The sequence below is a fragment of the Saccopteryx leptura genome, chromosome 1 (assembly GCF_036850995.1).
Source record: "Saccopteryx leptura isolate mSacLep1 chromosome 1, mSacLep1_pri_phased_curated, whole genome shotgun sequence".
NCBI lineage: Eukaryota > Metazoa > Chordata > Mammalia > Chiroptera > Emballonuridae > Saccopteryx > Saccopteryx leptura.
The window spans coordinates 33,692,529-33,702,515 of record NC_089503.1 but is presented as its reverse complement, the minus strand read 5'-3'; positions in this window follow the sequence as shown (position 1 = coordinate 33,702,515).

Below are 9,987 nucleotides of genomic sequence, written 5' to 3'. Positions count from 1 at the left end.
CTATACCACCATCTGGTCAGGCCAAGGATCAGTCTTAAACACCACAAATGATGGCTCCTTCTATGCTGTAAATTTTTAAAAATGGTGAACAACTCTTAGCAAAACTATTTTATTTGAAAATTACAACTTACTTTTGATTTACATGGAGATTGCATTCTTAAATTTTTCAATGTGTTTTAAAGCCTTGCAAATAAAAAGAGTTTGTGTGTATGCAAAATGAAGTTAGGCATATATATCTCTGTGTACATGTGTGCATACATACATGCTCACATACATATCCACACGGGTCATTTTCTCACCTGTATTAACAATGGCTGAAAAATCAGAAGGTCATACGGAACACGAACAGTTTTTCATTAGCTAGGACTGTCCCACACATTTCAGGATATCTACCAAACTTGACCATTGTCAAATAAATGTCAGTATGGTTTGCCTAAATTATTGCAACAACCAAAAATGCCCCTACAATTTTCTAAATACATGCCCCTACAATTTTCTAAATACATTACCCTGGGAGCAAGACTGCCCTTATGACAGTGTGGATATAAAGCATGATTTCTATGTTATTCAAGGATTGGGTTTGTGTCTGTGTGTGTCTGTGTGTGTGTAATAGTAGTAATAGTAATAGTAGTAGTAGTAGTAGTAGTAGTAGAGGCCCTGGCCGGTTGGCTCAGCGGTGGAGCGTCGGCCTGGCGTGTGGGGAACCCGGGTTCGATTCCCAGCCAGGGCACATAGGAGAGGCGCCCATTTGCTTCTCCACCCCCCCTCCTTCCTCTCTGTCTCTCTCTTCCCCTCCCGCAGCCGAGGCTCCATTGGAGCAAAGATGGCCCGGGCATTGGGCATGGCTCCTTGGCCTCTGCCCCAGGCACTGGAGTGGCTCTGGTCGCGGCTGAGCGACCCCTCCTCCCCCCGGAGGGGCAGAGCGTCGCCCCTGGTGGGCGTGCCGGGTGGATCCTGGTCGGGCGCATGTGGGAGTCTGTCTGGCTGTCTCTCCCCGTTTCCAGCTTCAGAAAGATACAAGAAAGGGAAAAAAGGAAAAAAAAAAAGTTTAAAAAAAATAGTAGTAGTAGAAACTTTAAGCAATTATGCGAATGAATGGGATATGAAAAGAAAACATTTTTATTTTCATAGTGCTAGCACAAATGAATAGACTTCTTTGCTAAATCCAACTTGCTGGGATGAAGGTAGGGCAGTTGCTGTCTGTTAGTAGGTGAAACATAAGTGTAGTTATGTCTATTTCTTCATATTCTGCAAGTGTGAATTAAGCATGCCCGAGTTGCTAGGACACAAAAGCTGTAGGATCAAAAGGGAATATCACACAGTCCTCACAGGTTCATTACTTCAGGAAGCGACAAAGTAGTGAAAAAGAAATGGAATGTATTCAGCAGTCTGGCAGTGAGCGGAGCTCATAAAAAATGACTTTCCCTCAGAAACTGGTTTGTAGTGTAGTACTTTTATTTAAAAATCATAGTTTTCCTCCTGAGCGAATCATTCCACTGGAGCAACAAAGTAGAAACAAAGCATAGTGGGTGACATCCAGGAAAATGACTTCGGAGCCGTAACGTACACATCCTCTGCAATAAACACTGTCACGTCATGTATACTAGCGCGACAAGGGTAAGAAACTTGCTAGTATGGAGATTGCTCTAACCCTTCTCAGTTCTACAGATGTAGCCTCAATAAAAAAAAGAATCCTCAAACCTCACGACCATACTGAAATGGAAACAGATTGTTGGATCCAGTGGGAAGGCTTACAGGCAGTGAACATTCATGTTGAGAGAACATTCCCACCAAACTCTTTTTCACCTCTGGGTTTGTACTCTTTTGCAACTGGGGGTCGCTGCTAAAGGATACAGAGGCTGAGACACAGGCTGGGGTTCACAGAGCAGCCAGTCTGAATCTGGAGCTGAAATCAGGAAGCATCATTCCCTCATTCACCCCACAGATATTACGGAACACCTATGGGAAGGCAGTTGCTCGTTAGGTGGTAAGTTAGAACAGTAAACAAGGTGGGTGGAATTCTGCTCAGAGACACTTTTATAACACAAAATAAGTACTTAAACAGATAAAAATTTGTGTCAATATCCATGGTTATAGGTAGTCAGAAAACAATAAAGCGAACTAATATATGATGAGTGGTTGGAAGTAGGAGGAATGAGGAGCTATTTGTCTGGGGTCATCAGGGAAGGTTTCTGCTGAAATTTCAAGAGTCATTTCTGTCTGAGGTGGTGACCTAGCAACTGAGATACAAATGATGATAACATTTACTTAACCAGCATCCTCATCTCAAAGTGTTTGGGTCCAAGGAGGTGGATCTTTTAATGCTAGGTCCTTTGACTCCTAATAGAATTGGAGAGTATGCAGGAAATATTCTGTTTTCCCCCCCTTAATTCAATAGATACATTCTAGCAACACCCAATATAGTGCAAAATACTCAAGAAAGTTGGTAACCTGGGTACCAGTTCTGATATCTGCTGCTGATTGGCTGAGTGACCTTAAGCAAGTCATCCCTACATCCGGGTTTGCTTGCCTGTAAAACGAAGTCAGACTGAACTCTAACGAAGGAAGGCAGTGCCTGAACTGCCCACTGCTATCTCTTCATCCTAACAGTGCTAAGTACTCCCCCAAAGCTAACATCATTGCATTTATTATTATCTGATGGGTAAGGACCTTCACAGCCTAATAATACAGTACTTCAGCCCAATCTCTTTATAATAACAACAAATAACAAAATATTGATTTGCAACTCTGCTATATGGGGGCTAGTCCTTTCTTTATTCTGGGCCTCATTTCTCCTCATCCACCAAGTGAAGATGTTTATCTTAGCAAATCATCCTGGTGCTATAATCATGATTTTTAATTGAGTTTTACAAATAAAACTGTATTTTGAATACACTAGGGGGACCCCGTGGTGAATTTTAAAATAATCATGTAGTAAATTCTTTCCCAAAGCAAAATTTATTATTTTTGATATTCTTCCAGGTTGGGTCTTATTGCGTGAGAATGGGTTTTCTTTAGTATGAGGTATACCAGAGTTTTAAAATGTTGCTATTGCTTCTTTCCATTGAGTTGTCAGGGTCATTTCTTGGCTCTAGCATGATTCCCCAGGCTGTTTCAGAGAGGTGTGAGCACAGGAAACTGATGCTCCTGGAAACTATGTTCTGATTTGGGAATGAGCATTTTCTTTCTTTCTTTCTTTCTCTCTCTTCCTTCCTTTCTTTTCTTTTCTTTTCTTCTTTCTTTCCTTCCTTCCTTCCTTCCTTCCTTCCTTCCTTCCTTCCTTCCTTCCTTCCTTCCTTCCTTCCTTCCTTCTTCCTCTTCCTTCTTTTCTTTCTGTCAGGCATTTTGGCAGTATTACCAAATAAATCATTTCTAGGTGGAAAAGAATACAAAAATATACACTTTCCCAAGAATGGAATAAGAGGCAGGGAGCATTAATTAAAAAAAAGAAAAGAAATCGTTCTTAAGAAAAGAGAGAGAAGGAAAGTAAAGAAAATAAAATAATAGGAGCAAAGAAGCAGCTAATATTTATTGAGCACCTACTATGTGCAAAGCACAATGACTCTGTGAGGCAGGGCTACTATTACATTCATTTCACAGATGAAAAAACTGTGGCTTCTCAGTTTAAAAATTATGGAGATGGCCTGACTGGTGATGGCAGAGTGGATAGAACATTGACTCGAAATGCTGAAGTGACCGGTTCAAATTCTGAGGTTGTTGGCTTGAGCACGAGGTCCTGGCTTGAGTGTGGAATCATTGACATGATCCTAAGGTTGCTGGCTTGACTCCAAGGTTGCAAGCTTAAGCCAAGTGTCACTAGATTAATTTGAGCCTGAAGTCACTAGTCTGATCCATGGTCAAGGCACATAGGAGAAGGAATCAATGCACACCTAAGGTGAAACAACAATGAGTTGATGTTTCTCATTCTCTCTCCTTACTCCCTCCCTCCCTTCCTCTTTTTCTCTCTCTCTAATTATCAGTCAAAAACAAACAAACAAACAAACAAACAAACAAAAACAACCCTCATGGATATGGACTGCCTAATATAGGTTTAGAGGGGAGAGAAGAGCAAAAAAGGAGGATGGAGATGGGGATGAGAATGTTTAATCCAGAGATAAATTGCTGGGTCAGTGGTAGGAATTAGAAAGAGGACAACTGGGAGTCAGGGCATCTAAGTTCTGGTTCTCGCTTCTCTACTGACACATCTGTCAAATGGAGAGATTATCCTCACGCTGAAGAAGGTGTGAAAATTAAAGCGAGGTTTTGTATATGAGGAGCTAATACAATGACTCCCGAGCTCAGAAGAGCTAGTTGTGTTCCATACCCCCAAGCAATATTTTGCTAGTTTTTGTCCTTCTCTGTCATACTACTGTTTTTCCCCATGATCTACCCCAAACCTTCTCCAATTGGGAATCAGAGGATCATGAGGAAAGCCTCCATTCATTCCTTTAAGTCAGAGATTTCAAAATAATGTTCCACAGGTGGGTTTGGCCTAGAGATGTATTTAGTTTGGCCAGTGTGGTATTTATTAAAAGTTTGAGTTATTTGCCAGCACCTAACATTGGGGGTGGGGGGTGGTCATGAAAATTTTACAGCTTTTTTTTTTTTTTTAGTTTTCTGCAAAGACAGAAGATTTGGCCATATTGAATCTTTTACTACCCACCAGTCATTGACTGGACTTGATTGGGCATAGGGGATCTTCAATCACCCAGTCCCCATCCCTCCCCACGGCATTGCACTTGTTGACATATCAGGTCTGGCCTCTGTAGGCACTTGAATTTGTAACCCTCAGCTTTAAGCTAGCATTGTATTTTTTCTTGGGCTTCTTTGAAAATACAAATACACTTGGGAAGGGAATCATATAACTAAGAAGTTGACCAGGTAGATTTTCTATTAGATGCCCTAGAGAAGTCATAGGTAACATTTCTTCTCCAAGTCTAGGGTGGGAGGTCTAAAATCAGATGGGTTAGGGAAAGAAAGCATGGAACTAGCTTATTGCAGGTATGCAGAAAATTTCTGTGAACTAAATGAAAGCACAGAGACACATTATGAGAGGGGCCTAATGACAAGCTTTTTTGCTTGAAGGACAAACTCCTGCCATCACCAAAATGTACTATTTGGGCCTTGAGACAGACTCAGCTGGTAAGGCCCTCCACGGGGGACTAAATTTCCTAAACTAAAAATAAGGACATAGTCCAACCAAAGATTAATTTGTCACTTAAATTCAAATTAGTGTTAAAACATTTGTTAGCTGTTATTACATGCCAGGGACTTTGCTAAGTTTTTAGGGTATAAGATAAATCAGACATGTTTCTTGTCCTCAAGAAATTTAGTCTTATGGGTAATTCAGAAAAAAAATCAGCAATTATAGCAGGAGATAGGTATATATTAAGAAATACAGGGTAGTGTTATAGGAGCACTTGGGAAAATCTTACTGAGTCTTTATTAGCCTGTACGGTACCATTATGAGAATTAGAAAAAGACCTTTCTCTTTCATAAAGATGCATTCCAACTCAGGGCACATGGCTTGTTAAATATAACTTGGTCTGGAAATTAGATGCCTTGAGCTGGTGTCTTTGACCATAAATGAGGTGGTGCTATTAGTTAGGTGGCTATAGCAACTAGGCTATGTTTTGCTACAAGTACTAATAGAAAAACCAATTGACTGTGGCTTCAACCAAAGGACATTTACTGTTTACTTAACAGGAGATCTAAACGTAGGTGGGTCCAAAGTTGACGCAGCAATACCATGAGTCTATAAGTCTATGGGTCTATGTCTCAGCTATTCTTAGGTCTTCTCATAGTCACGAGATGACTATTTTAGATGTGGGTACACTGATTCAGTTATTTATCAAGTCAGGATATGAACTAGCCAGAGTGGCAGGAGACAATTCTTACATGCTCTCTGCTTTGATCAGAAAGAAAGAAAATCTTTTCATAAAATATCCTAGCAGATTTCTCTGTATATTTCATATGCAGAGTTAGGCATGTGACCGTTCCAGCTGACAGAGAGGCCAGGAAAGCAAGTATCTAGCTTTTTTAGTTTTTAGAGTATTTTGGGAAGAAGAGCGGTTAGAGATGTTTGTTGGTTGGGCAACTTACAGTGTCAGCCACATCAACTCAAATTTGGAGGATGAGAAAAGATTTCCTATAAGTGCCACTTGAGCAGAGTCCTGAAGGATGAGTTAACTACAAGGACGTGGTGAGTGAGTGGCTGGAAGGAAGACAGAGAGTGTAGAACCGGGTGGAAGAAGAGTGTGACAGGACGTGGCAACACATTTTGCAGAGTGTGGGAGGATCTTAGAGAATTAGAGAAGGTATAATGAAAGGAGAGGCAGAAGAATAAGGCTTAGCTTGACAAGGCATTTGTAAACTAGATGAAAGAGGCAATTTGTAAATTGCAGTCTGAAATAAAAGGACTAGAATTTCTAAAATTTCAGTAAGATATATGTAAGATTTTTATTTTTTTTTTATTTTTTATTTTTATTTTTTATTATTCATTTTTTCAGAGAGGAGAGGGAGAGACAGAGAGAGAAAGGAGAGGCAGAGAGAGAAGGGGGGGGGAGCTGGAAGCATCAACTCCCATATGTGCCTTGACCAGGCAAGCCCAGGGTTTCGAACCAGCGACCTCAGCATTTCCAGGTCGACGCTTTATCCACTGCGCCACCACAGGTCAAGCCTATATGTAAGATTTTTAAACGAGCATAATCCTGTATTGTTTCAAGTGCCTGGGTGTTCAATATATAGTATGTCAATGTGGGCTCATAGGTAATGGAGAATGAGCAACCCCAGGGAAAGACTCTTTGTAATGGAGCTGTCCTTCCTTGAAAAAATAAGTCAACAGCCTGTATGAGGATGATAATGGCAACAAATACTTATGGAACACTTCTTTTATGGTAGAAACTGTTGAAGTGTTTTACATATAGTAACTAACTCATTCAATTTTTACAACAATCCTATGATGCAAATGCTATCAGTTTCCCATTCTGTAGATGAAGCCAGCTGAGTCACAAGAAGATTAAAAACCTCGACCAAGATCAATGCACATCGGCTTAGCCAGGAGACAACAAAACATGTCACTGCTTAAAATGTTCCCTTTTTCTTCCTGTCAATGGGCCTTACTGCCTGTGTACATTGTGTTTGACCCGGAAGAGATGAACCCTAACCTCCATGGGCTCTGTAGTTAACATGTCAACTAGTCATCAGGGGAGAGAAGTGAGAACTTGCTTGTGCTCTCTATGGATTGCCTTGTCTGAGAGAACAGCCTGAAAGAGAGGGGCCTGGTCAAGAGAAGACAATATGTTACTGTGGATGTGATATTAAAACCCATTGTTGGTTTCTTGCCCAATAAAGTGTATTGCTTAGAGACTTGGTAGAGCTATTGCTGCCATCTGTGTGCTTTGGTAGACAATAGACTCAAGTCAGTTTGGGTCATCGATGTCAGCTCTTTAACCCTTCTTTCTTTTTTTTCTCCAAAGAATATTATATTAAATGCCTGGTATATGCATGTCCTAGCTGAGGCATTGGGGGTGACTGGACCCTGGACCAGTAAAATGCTATCCTTGCCCTTGGGGTATCAAGCAGTGATGTTTGTTTTCCTGTTTTCTTTCCAATATATCGGTTATCATTTTGAGTTCTCTTTGTGGAAGATAGAAGAGGACCCTATATTCCAAGATTTGGCCCAGATGCCACTGTAACAGCCTGGTGTGATTAAAAAAAATGTGGGATTGTGTATCAGGAAACCAAACCTCCAATCAGGTTCTATCATTCACACATAAGTCCTTTAGATTGATGACTTCACATTATGTTGGTATGGGAAAAACACTGGATTTGGAAATGTAGGTTATATTATATTATTGATTGGTTGGTAGCTTGCCTCTGCCTCTACCCAGCATGAGGAAAGGCCAAGCATGACATAATATCAAGGAAAAGCTATGTTCCCAGTCTCCAGCCATATTTGTAACTATTACTGCCAAACTCCTCGAGTTCCCAGGAGAAATCATGAAGTCGGGAATAACACTTGGGTTGAGCTATATGCTTTAGGACACTCTAGCTGGGTGATCTCAGTCCTGTGACTCAGGAAAAATGCTCTCAAAACATAGTCTAAATAAATTAAAATTTATCTTTCTTTTATGTAGTGGTAGATAACTCCATACTCATCAGGGACATGAATTTTGTCTATCTTGTTGCCCAGCATCTTTGACATGTGACTTTCATCTCGCTGTTTAAATTGATTACTCTTGCTCCAGCCATTTCCACAAATGTCTCAATCAACAGGAAGGAGAAAAAGTTGTTTCTCTTTATTTAAGTACATTTTCCAGAAGTTGAACACACTAATTCTGTTTATATTACATTGGCATGCATACCTACAAAGAAGGCATGCAAATATAGTCTTTATTCCGGGCTAGAGCTGAAGAGTTTAGAGATGGGATTTTTCAGGAAGGATCTGCAAAGGACCCTCTAGTAATAGCATGAATTCTGTGACATATACTGGGGGCACACGGGGTTTTTGAGAGTGTTACATCAGCAGCAATATGCCAGATTAAAGAGACAGGATGAAACAAGAGAAGGAGAATGGGTTTCCAAAAATTCTACTGGCAAGACACAGGTTCACAGAACATGTACTATTCTTAGTGGATTTTAACAAGTATCTCTTATGAAAGGCTCACTCAAAAAATGTAATGGTGTTCGAATGGCAGGATCTTCTAACTGGCTCAGGTGACAGAATCCTTTTTCAGATATGGCTACATAAGAGCAAATGTAGTTATGGATGTATGGTGCCACTGCAAAGGTGTTAATGTGCTGGGTTTACTAATCTTTACATCACAAACAGAGGGACCTGGACAATACTTTTGCCTAAACACAAATCTTAACAGTAGTTTCATCATGACGAATTATTTCTAATATTATTCCTCATGTTAATTCACAAATCTACTGCTATTAATACCTTTCTAGTACGAACTGTTGATTTGGTTCCTTCAAATGCTAACTCACTCATTCTAGAATATAAATTCTTTATAGGGCACTTTGTTTGTTTTGCTGATCATTTCTAGTCTTCAAATTATCTAAATACCTATTACTATGTCTTTGTTGATATATTTTAAAGTAAACTACACATAAAACAATTCTGAAATCTGTTCCACTCTGGTACCTTACTTTCACCATCTATAAATGGTCAATGACAGATATGTCTCATATGATTATTGTGAAATTGGTGCCGATCATAAGTCTGACATATTCTGAGATAAGACTCTAGGTAAGAGTGATTTATTAATGAAGTGCTTCTAGGAGAAACAATACATGAAGCAAAGAAGGTGGATAGGAAAGAGGAAGAAAAGATGTAATCTCAGGTGAAGTTCCAAAGAAGGTAGCTTCTGTTTAATCCCATGGAAAATTTCTGGGTTATGTTAGGAGAGTGGGTCCAATAGCCCAAGGAGAGTCTAGCTCAGAAGTTACTGGGGCAGGCTACTGGAGGGAGAGTTCATCAAAGTTAGGAGGAGGAACACACAGAAATGGCAAAAGGATTGGAGGAGATCTGCCAGGCACCCTTTGCTTAGTAGTGACACTCAAAGTGTTTTACTGGAACCGGTGCCTATTCAAAGGACTGCTACAGGGCTGCAGTGAGATAAGTACAGAAGTTGACTGTAAGCATTTAGAAATTGTTATAGCGACTTGACAGAGCAATTTTGTCTTTTGAATCTAATACTAAAAAATTGACTTCATTTTATTTCTTTTTTTTAGTAATTTCTTTTATTTGCACTTTACAAAAGAACTGGTCTGTGAGGTATTAGAAATAAAAACTGGCTCTTGCCTGACCAGGTGGTGGTGCAGTGGATAGAGCGTTGGACTGGGATGCAGAGGACCCAGGTTGAGATCCTGAGGTCGCCAGCTTGAGCGCGGTCTCATCTGGTTTGAGCAAAGCTCACCAGCTTGGACCCAAGGTTGCTGGCTCAAGCAAGCGGTTACTCAGTCTACTATAGCCCCCCG